This window comes from Phoenix dactylifera, unplaced genomic scaffold (assembly GCF_009389715.1).
Source record: "Phoenix dactylifera cultivar Barhee BC4 unplaced genomic scaffold, palm_55x_up_171113_PBpolish2nd_filt_p 000276F, whole genome shotgun sequence".
Lineage (NCBI taxonomy): Eukaryota > Viridiplantae > Streptophyta > Magnoliopsida > Arecales > Arecaceae > Phoenix > Phoenix dactylifera.
Genome location: NW_024067761.1, coordinates 114418 through 132565, shown reverse-complemented (window position 1 = coordinate 132565; position 18148 = coordinate 114418). Strand labels below are relative to the sequence as shown.

Here is an 18148-nt window from a genome sequence, read left to right as displayed (position 1 = left end):
TACATTTAAAGTAGAAAGTGTTTCAATTAAATTTTGTTTCATTGCTAAAAAATTGGTCATAGCTACTCTTCTAAATGTACGCCTACTAGTTCTTTTGTAAGCAGGTTGTAGGTTTAATTGAACATATTCTTCAAAATTAAAAGATTCACATAAACTAAAAGGTAATTCATCCTTAACTATCCATTTTACAAGTGCTTTTCTTTGATTTTCATGATTATATGCAAAATTACCTACAAGTAATCCCCCTTGTATATTAAGGGTACTTTGAGTTTGAGCATGAGAATCATGCATCCTATGACTTTCTTGATGTCTTTTTAAATGCCCTGTTTCCCCACTACTACTACAACTATAAAGTTTGGCACATTTTTTACATCTAGCTTTCCAGACTCCCTCAACCATAACTCTATCAAATTCATTCCATACAGTACTAGTCCTCTTACGAGAAGAGGTTTGACCTTCACTCGGTTCACCAGTTCTAGAGGAACTAGGAACAGGGGGTTGGGGATTAGTTTCTTCTCCCTCAGAAACAGGAATGCCAAACTGACTTTCCTCAAAAAATGACATATCTATGATTAATTCAAAAAATAAAAACTAACCGCAAGGAGAAATTGAGTAGAGGGTCGGAGGGCAGAGGCAGAGCCGAGATTCCGAGCTTCCTCTTGTGCTCTCAACAGAAGCGACCTTCTCTTCTCAACAGGAACCTCCTCTTGTGTAGCACTTGAACAAACTAAAAATTAAATTGCTAGAAGAGCACTTTAGAAGAGAGAAATAATAGCAGTAGAGAAGGAGAGAATGAGAGGTTTGGTGTGGTGAGAATGAGGGAGGAACGGGCTATTTATAGAAGCCCAAAAATTTTTTTTTCCCAAAATACCCCTCAATTCAGCCGTTATTGGACTATTGGGAGGGGTAAAATGGACTTTTTCCCGAAAATAGCCGTTGGAAACGGCTATTTTCCTCCCCCCACTCCAGACGGGCCGTGCCAGGCACGGCCCGTCTGGAGCCGTTGCGGGCCGTGCCAGGCACGGCCCGTCTGGAGCCGTTGCGGGCCGTGCCGGCACGGCCCGTTCGGAGCCGTTGCGGGCCGCCCGTTTGCGCCCGTGGCGTGCCGTGCCTGGCACGGCCCGTGGCGTGCCGTGCCCGGCCCGTGGCGTGCCGTGCCCGGCCCGGCCCACCAATAGAGGGGCCTGGGGCCGGGCCGGGCTGCAGTTCCGTGCTGGACGGGCCGTGCCAGGCACGGCCCGTTTAGTCTTTGGGCCCGGTGGGCCTGGGCCGGGCCGGCCCGGCACGGCCCGTTGCCCACCTCTACCAGCAAGTCCCTATTTCTTGCATCATGGTGATAGCACAGGTTTGCAACTTGTCTCTTTAATCTTGAATGAGGAAAATTATTCAACATGGAGCAGATCGATGATCATGGCTTTGAGTGTTAAGAATAAGGAGGGATTCATTGATGGAAGCATTCCTCACCCCCCATCGAATGACCCACACCATGCGGCTTGGAGAAGATGCAACATGGTGGTCTCTGCATGGATCCTGAATTCCATCCCAAAAGAGATGAGTACCAGTGTGATCTACATGGAAACAGCAAGAGAAATTTGGATGGATCTGAAAGAAAGATTTAGCCAAAGCAACGGTCCAAGAATTTATCAATTACAGAAAACCATTTCATCTCTTTCTCAGAACCATGGCAGTGTAATTTCTTATTTTACCCGCTTGAAGGGACTCTGGGAAGAATTGGCCAACTTCAGACCTCGGCAGCACAACGAGTACCAATCTGAAGAACAGGTCATTCAGTTCTTGATGGGATTAGATGATTCTTACTCAAATGTTCGTGGGCAGATTCTGTTGATGGACCCTTTACCACCCGTCAATAGAGTATTTGCTCTTGTACTTCAAGAGGAAAGACAACGAGAGGTAACTGCCATGGCCCAAAGTCCTGAGGTTGCAGCATTTGCCAGTAAAATCTTCGACAAGCCAGTCTACAAAACCTCTTCATCTGATTCAAAGCAAAACAATGGAGGCCAAATTCGCAGGAAAGACAGGCCCATATGCAGTCATTGTGGAAAAACGGGTCATACGAAGGATAAGTGCTATAGACTTCATGGTTTCCCACCCGGTTTTACCTTTACAAAAGGCAAAGGAGGAACCTCTGCAGCAAATCAGGCCTCTAGCACTGCAACACCAGATTTCAGGTGTGATTTCTCTAAGCTCACTATCACCCCGGATCAATGTCAGAAAATTCTTTCTGTTTTACAACCTCAACTGCAGTCCCATGGATCAAATGCCACTGCAAGAGATATGAAACAACAACCCTCAATAAATCAGGTCGGAAACCTACAAATAGCAACCAGCAATGTTGAATCAGCATCTGCCTCAAATTTTTCAGGTAATCTTGCATGTTCATTGAGTGTTCTTGCTCAAAACCAAACTCCGGTTCCTTGGATCATAGACACTGGAGCCACAGATCATATGGTATGCTCTACTTCTCAATTTTCTTCTAGCACAGCCAATGTAAATGCCACAGTCAAACTTCCCACGGGTGAAAAGGTCCCTGTGACTCATGTGGGAACTGTCAGAATTTCGGAATCACTCACTTTGACAGATGTTCTTTGTGTCCCAAAGTTTTCTTTCAACCTCATCTCAGCCAGCAAGCTCATAGATACACATCATTGCTGCCTGATATTTTTATCAAAATTTTGTTTCATCCAGGGCTTGTTGAATTGGATGACGATTGGAGTGGGGAAGCTTGAGAATGGCCTGTATCATCTTCAACTGGATAAGAGACAAACTGCTGCTGGTACTGCAAAACCTCCATCATATTCTTCTGCTGTCTTGGTTGATAGTTGTCATGGCTTTGATCTTTGGCATCATAGGCTAGGCCACTTGTCTTTTCCTAGACTTAGCCTGTTGAACAAGTCTATACCTGAGATACATGTCGGCTTGAACAATCACTATGGCATTTGTCCCCTTGCTAAACAACAGAGATTGAACTTTCCTTCCACTGCACATATTTCAAATTCTGTTTTTGAGTTAATTCACTGTGATATATGGGGACCTTTCTCTACACCCTCACTTGATGGCTCAAATTATTTTCTTAGCATTGTGGATGACTATAGTAGAGCCACTTGGGTTTTTCTCATGCACTCCAAGTCACAGACTCGAGATATCATTAGATCTTTTTGTGCTCTAGTTGAAGTTCAGTTTTCTACCAAGATTAAATGATTAGATCAGACAATGGCAAGGAGTTCAGCATGGTAGACTTCTATGCATCAAAAGGGATTATTCACCAATGTAGTTGTGTTGAAACTCCCCAACAAAATGGAGTAGTGGAAAGAAAGCATCAACATATTCTCAACGTTGCTAGAGCATTAAGATTTCAAGCCAATCTCCCTCTAATTTTCTGGGGAGAATGCATTCTAACAGCAGTTTATCTCATAAATAGAATACCAACTCCAAAACTTTCCAACCGATCCCCTTATTGTTAGATGTATGCCCTAGAAGCCAATTTGGCTGACACATTGTTGATTCTAGGGACATAATTTTGTACTTGACTATTTATTATTGAATAAATAAAAGGCATCTTTTCATTCATATTGTTTATGTGTCTATGAATCGTCCAAGAAATTAATAAGATGATGATACATATTCTCAAGAGTTGAGAATTTGAGCCATGTATCATTGGTGATTAATTTCTAAATGCTCCTGATCAAAGGATCATCACGAGGACGGTGATCGATCCGATCAGTGCACAGATCACTCTCCTTCTGGATGGACGAGACTTGAGTCCACAGTGTAGGGACACTGAAGTGATAGTGCAGGTGCTTGTTAGAGAACAAGGGTACTGAGCGTGACCAATACAAGAAGTCACTTGGATGTCTATCCACTCGTCAGTGACTTGCTTGATGTTGCAGTAGTGTGACTGGTCCTTTGACCTGCGGTGCTTCGGCTGCTCACAGTGGGGTTATTGTAGTTTGACTGCACACATACATGGTCCCTAGCCATATGGGTCCATACAGTGTAGATTGGCTGCAGTAAGTTCACTGTAGGAGTAGGGTATGCACCTATATGGAATCTATCGACCTTGATAGATAAGGAGAGATCCTATGTGATTTATAAGACTGAGTTTGTAAGACCTCGGCCGGGGCAGTATACACAGTGGAGAAAGAGTTTCTCACTATCGAACTCGAGTCGAATAAATCTTGACATATGACAGACGATGGGGTTTGACGAGTTGTCCATGACCTCCGTCCTGTAGGGATCCACGATAGTAGGACTGTATCACATGTTAACTGCACCTAGAGGTTCATCATTCCATTCTGCTGGGTAGCCACTACATGCTGCTAGGTGTCACTGGTGGATGGTGGGACTCATAGGGATTATCTTGATGATCGATAAACCCTAATGAGTTGAGTTGGAATCGTTCCAACCCATTGAAAGGAGTTTTCAATGATATAGTGATAGAGATCACAATATATCTCACTACCAGTCAGAATAGAACCTATGGGGTCACACACACTAGAAGTATTGACCGATCCGATGGTTGAAATCGTAATTAGGAATCACAAGAAATCAATTTGATTGATAAGAAGTTGAAGAAGAAACAAAGGGAATTAATTAATTAGACTTAAACACAAATCCTACTTCGGAAGGGATTCCTAGAGTCCTAATTGGATTAGGGCTGGGAATCCTAGTTGGAGTAGGACTGGAATTCCTACTTGGAATAGGATTCCTACAATCCTAATGAGATTAGGAATTTTGAATTAAAATTGGATTCCTACTTGGAGTAGGATTCCTAGAAATCCTAATTGGATTAGGACTTCGGATTCAAATAGAGTCCTAATTGGATTAGGACTAAAATTAAATACATCCTAATTAGATTAGGATTCCTTAAGTCTAAATTAATTATTAATCTAATGAATCAACATGACTCCTAATTGGATTAGGATTGAAGAGTTCAATTGAGTCATGGTTCATTCAAATCCTAATTGGATTAGGACTAGCATAGATTGAACCCAATTTGGCTAATCCTAATTGGATTGGGATTAAACCATAAGAGAGGCACCCAATCCTCTTTGGAAGAGGATTAGGGCATCACAAGAAGGAGGGTTCACGCCCCTCCTCCTCTCCTTGTGTGCGGCATGAAGAGAAGGGCCGGCGCCCCCCTTCCCTCTTAGGCAATATGTCTAGGGCTCCTAGATTGTAGGAGCCCTAGATGGCTTTATAAGGAGGCATGAGGCCGGCGCCCTAGCTAAGAGCTCTCTTCCTCCTCTTGCTGCCGCCACCAGCCCCCTCCTCTCTTGGTTCAGCCGCAAGCAAAGGGAGAGCAAAGTCCAAGCGTTGGCGTCATCCTCTTCCTCCAATCCTTCTTCCAACGCAGGGAAAAGAAAGAAGGCTGCAGAAGCTGTGTTCTTCTTCCTTGAGTCCCTTCTTCTTCTTCCTCCTCTCAAGCACTTTCAAGAGTTGAAAGAAAGAGAGGAGATCAGCCATCAAAGGAAGTCTCTGCAAGGGAGCTAGCACCCCGAGGAGACGAGAAAGCTTTGATCGGTCCTCTGCTTCGTGTGGATACCCGTAGAGGCCGGACGTTTGAACGGCTTCAAGCGAACCCTCTTCCTAAAACCACGAATTCAGATTCGCGGTGATCATCTACCCGCGCAAGGTGAAGATTTGATCTTCCTATTAGTTTTAAAAGGATTTAATTCTTACCTAATTACGAAAGGTCTCGAAACAACGTTCATGAGATGAACGTCGAACTCGTGCATGCCGATTCCGCTGCCATCTGAAAAATTTTTGAAATATCAGCGGCATGGGCGGGTTCCCAACAGTGGTGTCAGAGCCTAGGCTTCGTAGATTAAGGTAAGAATTAAATATTTAAAGGCTTGTTAGATCTGAAAATTGATTGATCATGCATGCTGAAAAATTCTGCATGCAGATTTTTTCAGGGGTGCTGAATTTTTACATGCTGATTTTTATGTGATAAAAAGATGATTCTAATTGCATTGTTAATGGGATTACAAAGTTTAGAATCATGATTAGCATGATCAGCGACCTATGTCATGATATAATCAGTTAAGTTTCAGATCTGAAAATTATAATTGTAGCATACGGTGATGATCATAGGATTCAACCCCTTTTGGTATCAAATGTAATGACCTGCGATGTGATCTGCGATGTCATGTAATTTTTCAGATGCTTGCATGCATCTTATTTGATGTTTTGAGAGGCCTGCGTGCCCCCTAAAAGGAGATGTAAATTATTTTTATTTTTATTTTACATCTGGTTGTATTTCTGTGATGTAATGTACATCAACGATCAAGTCGAAGACGATGCATGAGATGAACAGGGGTCTAAGCAGTTGATGGCGATGGGATCAAGAGTTGATCAAGGATCGAATCAAGGAAGCTTGGATCCAATTCAAGAGTTGAAGACCACTTGATCGATTGATGTGCATGTGCTTGTAATACGACCTAATTAGAATCCATGATCATCACCTAGTTAAAGTTTAGCTTTAATTTGATGCCGCGATTATAACTGCCTGCAATGCGCCGTTTGCATGTGATGTGAATGAGAGTCGGGTAGATAGGTCTACATGTGATGTAGCAAACCCAATTGAGACCTAAATTAAAACCTTCTCAATCAAGTCGAGAGTGAACCGACATGAGCAAGTCATATTAGATTAATTGATCTAATTGGTGTCTAGGAAAGCATGAAAGGTGGTTACTTAATTAGGACCTTACTCTCTGAGTAAGGGGAGCCTCCCACCTGCTTACCTGGCCAATTGTTCGATTACCTCTTATGAAAGGCTCAAGTTGCAAACACTAAGACCTGATTAACCAATATTAAGTCAATAGGTCTTCCACTGTAGTAGAGCTGCTAAGGCCTTTCTGATGTTGACTTGTCTCGGCTGGATACAGTGGTCAAGTTGCATTGGGGGGCTGGACCTCTCTATAGACATGAGATGTTGTAGGGTAAAGGTGGGGTTGGGCACCAATAACTGTTAGGTGAGGACCCAATGACGACTTTATTCCTACGGTTATACGGTGGGTCTGACTTAACTAAGAAATGGGACCAATAACTGTTAGGTGAGGTCTTCATGGCTTAGAGACCAAGTTGCACTGCAACATGCTTGAGAAGCATTGTACAAGAGTTGTACACTCATCCATCTATGTGTCACCAATAACTGTTAGGTGAGGTGGCATGTGAATTGGTGGGACCGCAGTACCCACTAGAAACTCTAGTCGTGTGGGATTTCCGTTTTCCTACCAGGGGAGTGTGAGGAATTCGAGAAAATAGTGGGAGTCATATTTGTTCTAAAAGACCTTAGGACAGATTAGGATCAAGTACAAGAGTCTAACTAGAATCTTTACTCTCTGCAGATACAATGTCGGCTTCAAACCCTTTGACCCGTATTCTTGAGACCAACCGACTGACCGGAACCAATTACAAGGACTGGCTTAGAAATCTCAAAATAGTTTTGGACTGTGAGAAGATAGGCTATATACTCGATTCAGATATCCCCACATTACCAGCACGTCCCACTGATGTTCAGCGTGAGATGCATAAAAAGTGGTTGGACGATGACATTAGAGTAAAATGCTATATGATGGCATCTATGTCTAATGAACTCCAATGCCAGCATGAAAATATAAAGACTGCTAGGGACATACTGGCACACCTACAAGAGTTGTATGGTGAGCAGAGTCGCACAGCTCGTTTTGAAGTGTCCAAGAGGCTTTTCAAAGCGAAGATGCGCGAAGGGCAGTCTGTCCATGATCACGGTCTGACCATGATCAAGGACTTAGAGGAGCTTGAGAAGCTCGGTATGGACATGCACAAGGAATTGCAAGTGGATTTGATCCTACAGTCACTTCCTGATTCATTTGGTCAGTTTATAGTAAACTACCACATGAATAAGATTGAATGCACTAAGACTGAACTAATCAACATGTTGGTAACTGCTGAGGGAGCCTTGAAAGGTTCAAGGGGCAATGTCCTCGCTGCTGAGTTGACTTCTGGTTCCAAGAGAAAGTCTACTTGGAAGAAAAAGAAGCCTGCAAAGAAGCAGAAGAAAGACAAGAAGCCAAAGAAGGAAGTTCAAAAGAAAAAGGCTAACGACAAAGGAAAATGTTTCCACTGCAATGTCGAAGGCCACTGGAAGAGAAACTGTCCTTCATACCTCGAGAGCCTAAAGAACAAGAAAGGTGACACACCTTCAGAAGGTATAGACTTGCTCATTATTGAAACTAATCTAACGGTTTCTTCTACTTCTAGTTGGGTTATAGATTCTCGTTCTAGTGCTCATTTGTGCACTACCATGCAGGGTCTAAAGGAAAGTAGAAGACTGGCGGAAGGTGCGGTAACCCTTCGGGTTGGCAACGGGGCAAAAGTTGCTGCTGTGGCTGTGGGCACCTACCATCTGCGACTACCGTCTGGATTTAGTTTAATACTTAGAGACTGTTATTATGTACCTGTTGCTAGCAGAAATTTGATTTCTCTTTCATGTCTAGCACAGGAAGGTCATGTTTTTACATTTGACAAAGACTGCTGTTCTATTTATTTAAGAAATAAAATAGTCGCACGTGGTTTTATGATTGACAGTCTCTACCATTTACATATGGATGTATCTGTGAATGTTACCGAGCAAGATGTGAGTGCCAAAGGATCCAAAAGATCCAGAGATGAGATAAACCAAAGATATTTGTGGCACCTCAGACTTGGCCATATTGGAGAAGATAGAATGAACAAAATGGATAAAGATGGGCTCTTAGGCTCATTGACTTCCGAATCATATCCAGTTTGCGAGTCCGTCTTCAAGGAAAGATGGCTAGACTACCCTTTGTAGGACATGGGGAGAGGACCACTGAAATACTTACCCTAGTACATACAGATGTATGTGGCCCATTCGATGTGCTAGCCAGGGGACGTTATTCTTACTTCATTACCTTTACCGATGATTATTCACGGTATGGGTATGTGTATCTTATGAGACACAAGTCTGAATCCTTTGAAAAGTTCAAAGAGTTCAAGAATGAAGTTGAAAAACAAACTGGAAAACCTCTTAAGGCTCTTCGATCAGATCGGGGAGGAGAATACCTTAGTGGGGAATTCCGGGACTATCTCAAAGAAAACGGCATAGTCTCACAATGGACACCTCCGGGTACACCTCAACTCAACGGGGTGTCAGAGAGGAGAAATCGGACCCTATTGGATATGGTCAGGTCCATGATGAGCTTCACTGATTTACCTATGTTTCTTTGGGGAGATGCCTTACTCACAGCGATTTATTTATTGAATAGAGTTCCCTCTAAATCCGTTCCTACCACACCGTATGAGATATGGCATGGTAAGAAACCAAGTCTGGGTCATCTCAAGATTTGGGGATGTCCGGCCCACGTCAAGCGACTACAGGCGGACAAGTTAGAGGCTAGGACCATAAGTGCTCGTTTTATAGGATATCCTAAAGAGTCATTAGGATACAATTTTTACGTCTCAGAGGATCACAATGTGTTTGTGAGCCGTCATGCCATCTTCTTGGAAAATCAGTTTATCCTTGATAGAGGCAGTGGGAGGAAAATTGAGCTTGAAGAGAAAGTCTCTGAAAAGCAACGAGTCATGGATCCTATAGAACCCATTCATACAGAGCCAGTACACGATGTCCCTCGACCACCTCGTAGATCTAGTAGGGTCTCCCATCCTCCCGATAGATACTTAGGTATACTTGAAGAGGATACTGAGGAAATGTTCCTAGTGGGAGATAGGGATCACATACAGGATCCCAAAACCTACAACGAGGCGATATCTGATATCGATTCCGAGAAATGGCTGGAAGCTATGAAGTCAGAGATAGACTCCATGCATTCCAACCAAGTCTGGACCTTAGTAGATCCACCAGAAGGTATTGTACCTATTGGATGCAAATGGATCTACAAAAGGAAGATAGGTTCGGATGGAGAGGTAGAGACCTATAAGGCAAGGCTTGTGGCGAAAGGGTATAGTCAGCGCGAAGGCATTGACTATCAGGAGACCTTTTCACCTGTAGCCATGCTAAAATCCATCCGAACATTGCTTGCCATTGCAGCATTTCATGATTATGAAATCTGGCAGATGGATGTGAAAACTGCTTTCCTGAATGGATATCTTGATGAAGATATCTATATGGAACAGCCTTTGGGTTTCACTTCCAGTGATAGAGATCACAAGGTCTGCAAGCTGCAAAGGTCCATCTATGGACTAAAGCAAGCCTCTCGGAGTTGGAACACTCGTTTCGATGATACAATCAAAACGTTTGATTTCATCAAAAACGAGGAGGAACCATGTGTTTATAAAAGGGTTAGTGGGAGTGCTGTCGCTTTTCTCGTACTGTACGTAGATGACATTCTCCTGATTGGGAATGATATTCCCATGCTAACCTCGGTCAAGGTCTGGTTGTCAAAAGAATTCTCCATGAAAGACTTTGGGGAAGCATCCTATATCTTGGGAATAAAGGTCTATAGAGATAGATCTAAAAGGATGCTTGGCCTGTCACAGAAAATGTACATAGAGGAGGTGCTGAAGAGGTTCAGCATGGAAAACTCCAAGAGGGGTCTCTTACCCCTAAGGCATGGAATTCATCTCTCCAAGAAGATGTGCCCCAACACCCCTGAGGAGATTCAACGCATGAGCAAGATTCCTTATGCATCGGCAATAGGAAGCCTCATGTATGCCATGCTATGTACACGACCTGATATAGCTCTTGCTGTGAGTGTCACAAGCAGATATCAGTCGAATCCAGGTGAAGAACACTGGACAGCTGTGAAGAATATTCTTAAGTACTTGAGAAGAACTAAAGATTTATTCTTGGTTTTTGGAGGATCATCAGAGTTAAAGGTAGAAGGGTACACAGATTCAGACTTCATGACTGATGTCGATGACAGGAAGTCAACATCTGGATACGTGTTCTTGTGCAATGGTGGTACGGTGAATTGGAAGAGTTCTAAACAACCGATCATTGCTGATTCGACTATGGAAGCCGAATACATCGCCGCCTCTGAAGCTGCTAAGGAAGGCTTCTGGTTCAAGAAATTCATTGCAGAGCTGGATGTGATGACATCAGATGCCATAACACTCTACTGCGATAACAATGGCGCCATAGCCCTTGCTAAGGAGCCAAGGTCTCATCAGAAGTCTAAGCATATAGAGCGGCGCTTTCACCTCATACGCGACTATGTGGAGAAGAAATATGTAGAGGTGCAGAGAGTAGACTCCGCGGATAACGTGGCAGACCCTTTCACTAAGCAGCTGAGTCAGCAAAAGACTGAAGCCCACCTTGAGAAGATGGGCCTAAGATATATGACCAATTGGCTTTAGTGCAAGTGGGAGATTGTTAGATGTATGCCCTAGAAGCCAATTTGGCTGACACATTGTTGATTCTAGGGACATAATTTTGTACTTGACTATTTATTATTGAATAAATAAAAGGCATCTTTTCATTCATATTGTTTATGTGTCTATGAATCGTCCAAGAAATTAATAAGATGATGATACATATTCTCAAGAGTTGAGAATTTGAGCCATGTATCATTGGTGATTAATTTCTAAATGCTCCTGATCAAAGGATCATCACGAGGACGGTGATCGATCCGATCAGTGCACAGATCACTCTCCTTCTGGATGGACGAGACTTGAGTCCACAGTGTAGGGACACTGAAGTGATAGTGCAGGTGCTTGTTAGAGAACAAGGGTACTGAGCGTGACCAATACAAGAAGTCACTTGGATGTCTATCCACTCGTCAGTGACTTGCTTGATGTTGCAGTAGTGTGACTGGTCCTTTGACCTGCGGTGCTTCGGCTGCTCACAGTGGGGTTATTGTAGTTTGACTGCACACATACATGGTCCCTAGCCATATGGGTCCATACAGTGTAGATTGGCTGCAGTAAGTTCACTGTAGGAGTAGGGTATGCACCTATATGGAATCTATCGACCTTGATAGATAAGGAGAGATCCTATGTGATTTATAAGACTGAGTTCGTAAGACCTCGGCCGGGGCAGTATACACAGTGGAGAAAGAGTTTCTCACTATCGAACTCGAGTCGAATAAATCTTGACATATGACAGACGATGGGGTTTGACGAGTTGTCCATGACCTCCGTCCTGTAGGGATCCACGATAGTAGGACTGTATCACATGTTAACTGCACCTAGAGGTTCATCATTCCATTCTGCTGGGTAGCCACTACATGCTGCTAGGTGTCACTGGTGGATGGTGGGACTCATAGGGATTATCTTGATGATCGATAAACCCTAATGAGTTGAGTTGGAATCGTTCCAACCCATTGAAAGGAGTTTTCAATGATATAGTGATAGAGATCACAATATATCTCACTACCAGTCAGAATAGAACCTATGGGGTCACACACACTAGAAGTATTGACCGATCCGATGGTTGAAATCGTGATTAGGAATCACAAGAAATCAATTTGATTGATAAGAAGTTGAAGAAGAAACAAAGGGAATTAATTAATTAGACTTAAACACAAATCCTACTTCGGGAGGGATTCCTAGAGTCCTAATTGGATTAGGGCTGGGAATCCTAGTTGGAGTAGGACTGGAATTCCTACTTGGAATAGGATTCCTACAATCCTAATGAGATTAGGAATTTTGAATTAAAATTGGATTCCTACTTGGAGTAGGATTCCTAGAAATCCTAATTGGATTAGGACTTCGGATTCAAATAGAGTCCTAATTGGATTAGGACTAAAATTAAATACATCCTAATTAGATTAGGATTCCTTAAGTCTAAATTAATTATTAATCTAATGAATCAACATGACTCCTAATTGGATTAGGATTGAAGAGTTCAATTGAGTCATGGTTCATTCAAATCCTAATTGGATTAGGACTAGCATAGATTGAACCCAATTTGGCTAATCCTAATTGGATTGGGATTAAACCATAAGAGAGGCACCCAATCCTCTTTGGAAGAGGATTAGGGCATCACAAGAAGGAGGGTTCACGCCCCTCCTCCTCTCCTTGTGTGCGGCATGAAGAGAAGGGCCGGCGCCCCCCTTCCCTCTTAGGCAATATGTCTAGGGCTCCTAGATTGTAGGAGCCCTAGATGGCTTTATAAGGAGGCATGAGGCCGGCGCCCTAGCTAAGAGCTCTCTTCCTCCTCTTGCTGCCGCCACCAGCCCCCTCCTCTCTTGGTTCAGCCGCAAGCAAAGGGAGAGCAAAGTCCAAGCGTTGGCGTCATCCTCTTCCTCCAATCCTTCTTCCAACGCAGGGAAAAGAAAGAAGGCTGCAGAAGCTGTGTTCTTCTTCCTTGAGTCCCTTCTTCTTCTTCCTCCTCTCAAGCACTTTCAAGAGTTGAAAGAAAGAGAGGAGATCAGCCATCAAAGGAAGTCTCTGCAAGGGAGCTAGCACCCCGGGGAGACGAGAAAGCTTTGATCGGTCCTCTGCTTCGTGTGGATACCCGTAGAGGCCGGACGTTTGAACGGCTTCAAGCGAACCCTCTTCCTAAAACCACGAATTCAGATTCGCGGTGATCATCTACCCGCGCAAGGTGAAGATTTGATCTTCCTATTAGTTTTAAAAGGATTTAATTCTTACCTAATTACGAAAGGTCTCGAAACAACGTTCATGAGATGAACGTCGAACTCGTGCATGCCGATTCCGCTGCCATCTGAAAAATTTTTGAAATATCAGCGGCATGGGCGGGTTCCCAACACTTATGAAGTTTTATTTTCTACAAAACCTTCTTATAATCATTTAAGAGTCTTTGGTTGCCTATGTTATGCTTCTACCCTAAAAAGGCATAGGTCAAAATTTGATCCTAGAGCTAGACAATGTATTTTCATTGGATACCCCCATGGCATGAAAGCTTACAAACTTTATGACATTGAATCCGGCAATGTGCTCATCTCTCGGGATGTTGTGTTTCATGAGTCTATCTTTCCTTTTCAACATATCAATTCTTCTACTTTGAGCACTCCTCCATCTCAGTCTTGTGATGCTATTTTTTTCCCATCACCTGTTATGACTAGTGATTACTCATATTTGAACAAACTTAGCATTGCAAGTAAATCTTCCCCATATGACCCTAACAACCATGTTTCAGCTGGCACGCCAAGTGGCACGCTTGATAACATGTCCAATGGCACATCTTTTTCCACTTATCATTCTCCACTCTCTCCTAACTTGGTGTCACCAGTCATTCCTCTACTTAATCAGTCTCTTCGAAGGTCTTCTAGACTCAATTCTCCAATCTCCCCTAAGTCAGTACCACTAGTCAATTCTTCCCCATATCAGCATCTTAGAAGGTCTTCTAGGATAAAGCACCCTCCTACCTATCTCAAGGAGTATCAATGCACCTTGGCCTCTTGTACACCTCACTCTCAATCACTTCTTCAACGACAAACACCCCATGTAGAGTCAGGAAAGCCCCATGACATCTTAGCCTTTCTGCACTATGGAAGATTTTCTTCATCCCACCGTAGATTTGCTTTGTCTATTTCATCTTCAACTGAGCCAAAGACTTATGCACAAGCTTCCAAGTCACCAGAATGGCGTGCTGCCATGGACACTGAGTTAAAGGCCCTTATGGACAATCATACTTGGACTGTTACTACACTGCCTAAGGGAAAAGAACCAGTGGACTGCAGATGGGTTTATAAGCAAAAATTCAAGGCAGATGGGACTGAAGAAAGAAAGAAGGCGAGACTAGTTGCTAAAGGGTATACCCAACAGGCTGGTTTGGATTATTTTGATACATTTTCCTCGGTTGCTAAGATGGTTACTGTTAAGACACTCTTAGCAATTGCCTCCATTAAAAATTGGCACTTGTATCAGCTAGACGTCAACAATGCTTTTCTACATGGTGATTTGCATGAAGAGGTATACATGAATCTACCTCCTAGTTATGAGCAACAGGGGGAGAAAGACAAGAAACTGGTTTTCCATTTAAACAAGTCTATTTACGGGTTGAAACAAGCTTCAAGACAATGGTTTGCAAAACTGTCTTCATTCATCATATCTCATGGCTTTACTCAATCCAAGGTTGATTACTCCCTGTTTATAAAGAGGAATGGTTGCTCATACACTGCCATACTTGTATACGTAGATGATATAATAGTTGCAGGCAATGATCTTTCATACATAAATCATCTCAAGCAGATACTTGATGCGCAGTTCAAACTTAAAGACTTAGGAATTTTGAAGTTCTTCCTTGGACTTGAGATAGCTAGGAGCTCCAAAGGAATATCTATATGCCAGCGAAAGTATGCTTTAGAAATTCTTGAGGATTCTGGATATCTTGGTTCAAAACCAGCAAGTTGTCCCATGATACAAAACTTGAAATTGAGCAGACTTGAAGGAACACCTATTGAGGACCCTACGGTTTACAGAAGATTGATAGGAAGACTATTATATCTCACCATTACAAGGCCAGATTTGAACTATTCTGGGCAAATGTTAAGTCAATTCTTAGATTCACCAAGACAACCACACTTGGAAGCAGCTTATCATGTGTTACGATATTTGAAAGCCACGCCGGGACAGGGGTTGTTCTTCCCATCAAAGTCTGAACTTCATTTGAAAGCATTTTGTGATGCAGATTGGGCAGCTTGCTCGGATACACGACGGTCAGTCACAGGTTTTTGCATTTTCCTTGGAGAATCCCTTATCTCATGGAAATCGAAGAAGCAACATACTGTCTCGCGGTCCTCTGCTGAAGCAGAGTATGGTTCTATGGCCTTCACAGCTTGTGAGATTACATGGTTAATAAATCTTCTCAAAGATTTAGATGTACAACACACGAAGGCAGCATTGCTGTTCTGTGACAATCAAGCAGCACTACATATCGCTGCCAATCCAGTGTTTCATGAAAGGACGAAACACATTGAAATTGATTGCCACCTTGTGAGAGATAAGCTTCAATCAGGGGTTCTTCGAACTTTTCATGTATCCAGCAATGTGCAGTTGGCTGATTTATTAACAAAAGCACATGGAGCTAATAGATTTCACAGTTTACTCCGCAAGATGTGTTCATAATCTATACACTCCATCTTGAGGGGGAGTGTTGTGAATCAAAGTTCATCTCTCAGCTCAGCTGAGCTTCAAAGAACTTCACCTGAAGTCAAGAACTTCAATTGTTTCAACTGTTTCCGTTCATTCAGTTGCTTACTGTTAGATAGTTAAAGTTTCTGTTATTCAGTTATTCAGTTGTGTATCCTTATATATAGACCATGGGATGTAATAAGGTGATTCTGATTTTTCTGGGAAGTAAAATGGACTGAGGTTGGTTCCCCAGTTTCCCCTGTTTTTGAGTCTTCTTTCATTCGTTCATCATTCATCAGTTCTTACAATACACGCCAAAGGACCAGAAAAACATGTATTTCATATAGTTACAGACAGACTGAACTTTGCAGCTATGAGAATGTGGTTCATTGTCCATCCTCCTTCACCTGCGACAATTAATGTGGAGAATATTGATGATTTCAAGTGTCTTAACTCTTCTTATTGTTCAGTTCTTCGTCAACTTGAGTCAGCCAGGATTAAAGAATACTACTTCAAAGCAAATCATCCATCATCTCTTTCTGTAGGGAATGAAAATATCAAATATAGGAATCCCAAGTATCTGTCTATGCTTAACCATCTAAGGTTCTACATGCCAGAAGTGTACCCAAAGCTTGATAAGATACTTTTTCTTGATGATGATGTTGTTGTTCAAAAGGATCTGACACCACTCTGGTCTTTAGATTTGAAGGGGATGGTGAATGGAGCAGTTGAGACGTGCAAAGAGAGTTTTCATAGGTTTGATACTTAACGACGCTTTATTACGTCGGTCAAGTAAAAAGCGTCGGCTTTCTATAACATGAACGACGTCTAAAAGCGTCGGCATAGAGCGACAACACTTTTTTGACGAGTCGGGTTAAACCCGACCCACGCCCATCTGCCTGACGTCTGACCCATGCTTTGCGGTGCGTGGGTTGGAAATTCGCCGACGCTTAAAAGCGTCGGTAAAGACCAAAAAAAGTGCCGGAAGATATCCTTTCTTTTGTAGTGCTGGCTTCTGTAACAGACTTCGCCATCGTGCCCAGACACACTAATAGATGCAGGAGGACCGCAGCAAAGACGTAGGCCAGAATCAGGGTTCGGGGCTTGATAGAGCTCGCCATCTCAATGGAAGAAGACGGTGAGTTCTCAAAAACAGCCGAGCAATGTGACGAGTGAGGAAAGAGGTGTGGTTAATTGTTAGGGGTGAGGTTGATGGGGAGGCCAACGTATGGGCATGGATATATATAGGCGCGATGATCAAACACGGTTATCATGAACATGTCGTATCTGACATCATTACTTCCACACGCTAAAATGCAACCTGTAGAGGGAGATAAGTAGTTATTAAATTGAGTTGACGGCCCACCGGTTTAGACCGTTTTATGTATTCGTATTTCATAGACTTTAGCGTATTGTCCATGGCCATGCCATCCAGCGTACAGCATATGACTCTAGCGTATAAATATACAACCCCTCTCCAACACCTTCTATACATGAAGAATTTGGGTGCGGCCAAGAAAATTCTTGGGATGGAGATTCGCAGGGACAGAGATCCAGAAAATTGTGGTTATCTTAGGTTAATTAGTTATGTACAGAAGATGGTGGAGAGGTTCAGCATGGGTAATGCAAAACCAGTGAGCATATCTTTAGTGAATTACTTTAGATTATCTGCCTCACAGTGCCGAAAATAGAGAATGAAATTGAAGATATGTCAAAGAAATTGGGGGACCTCTTCCGAATTATCCAGCGGGAGCATGAGTCAGGGTCGGACTGCACTTGGATCTGGAGGTCCGGGCTTCAGCCGAGGGCAGCACTCTTCTTATGGCAGGTTACATGGTACCGCCCTTCGACGAAGGCAGTGCTGAGTTGACATGGTTTGGGGATCCCTCCGAGTGCGGGACGTGTGGTGCTGATGAGACGATGGACCATGTGTTATTTCAGTGCACATGGGTGAGGTTGACGTGGCAGTGGGTAGGGATTCCGCAGGAGGCATGGAGTCGGAGGGTGCAGTTCCTACAGGTGATTCGCCAGTAGTTGGGCAGTCTTGACATCTCAGGAGGCCATTAGAGCATAATAGTGCATTTAGACACTTCAGATATGTTATCCTAGTATGGCATAATAGTGC

At 43.1% G+C, this 18148-nt stretch overlaps 1 pseudogene; it reads left to right on the top strand.

Annotated features, from left to right (window-relative positions):
* LOC120103942 overlaps positions 1-16792 on the top strand; it is a 42702-nt pseudogene extending 25910 nt beyond the window's left edge.
* Positions 16793-18148: the final 1356 nt, after the last annotated feature.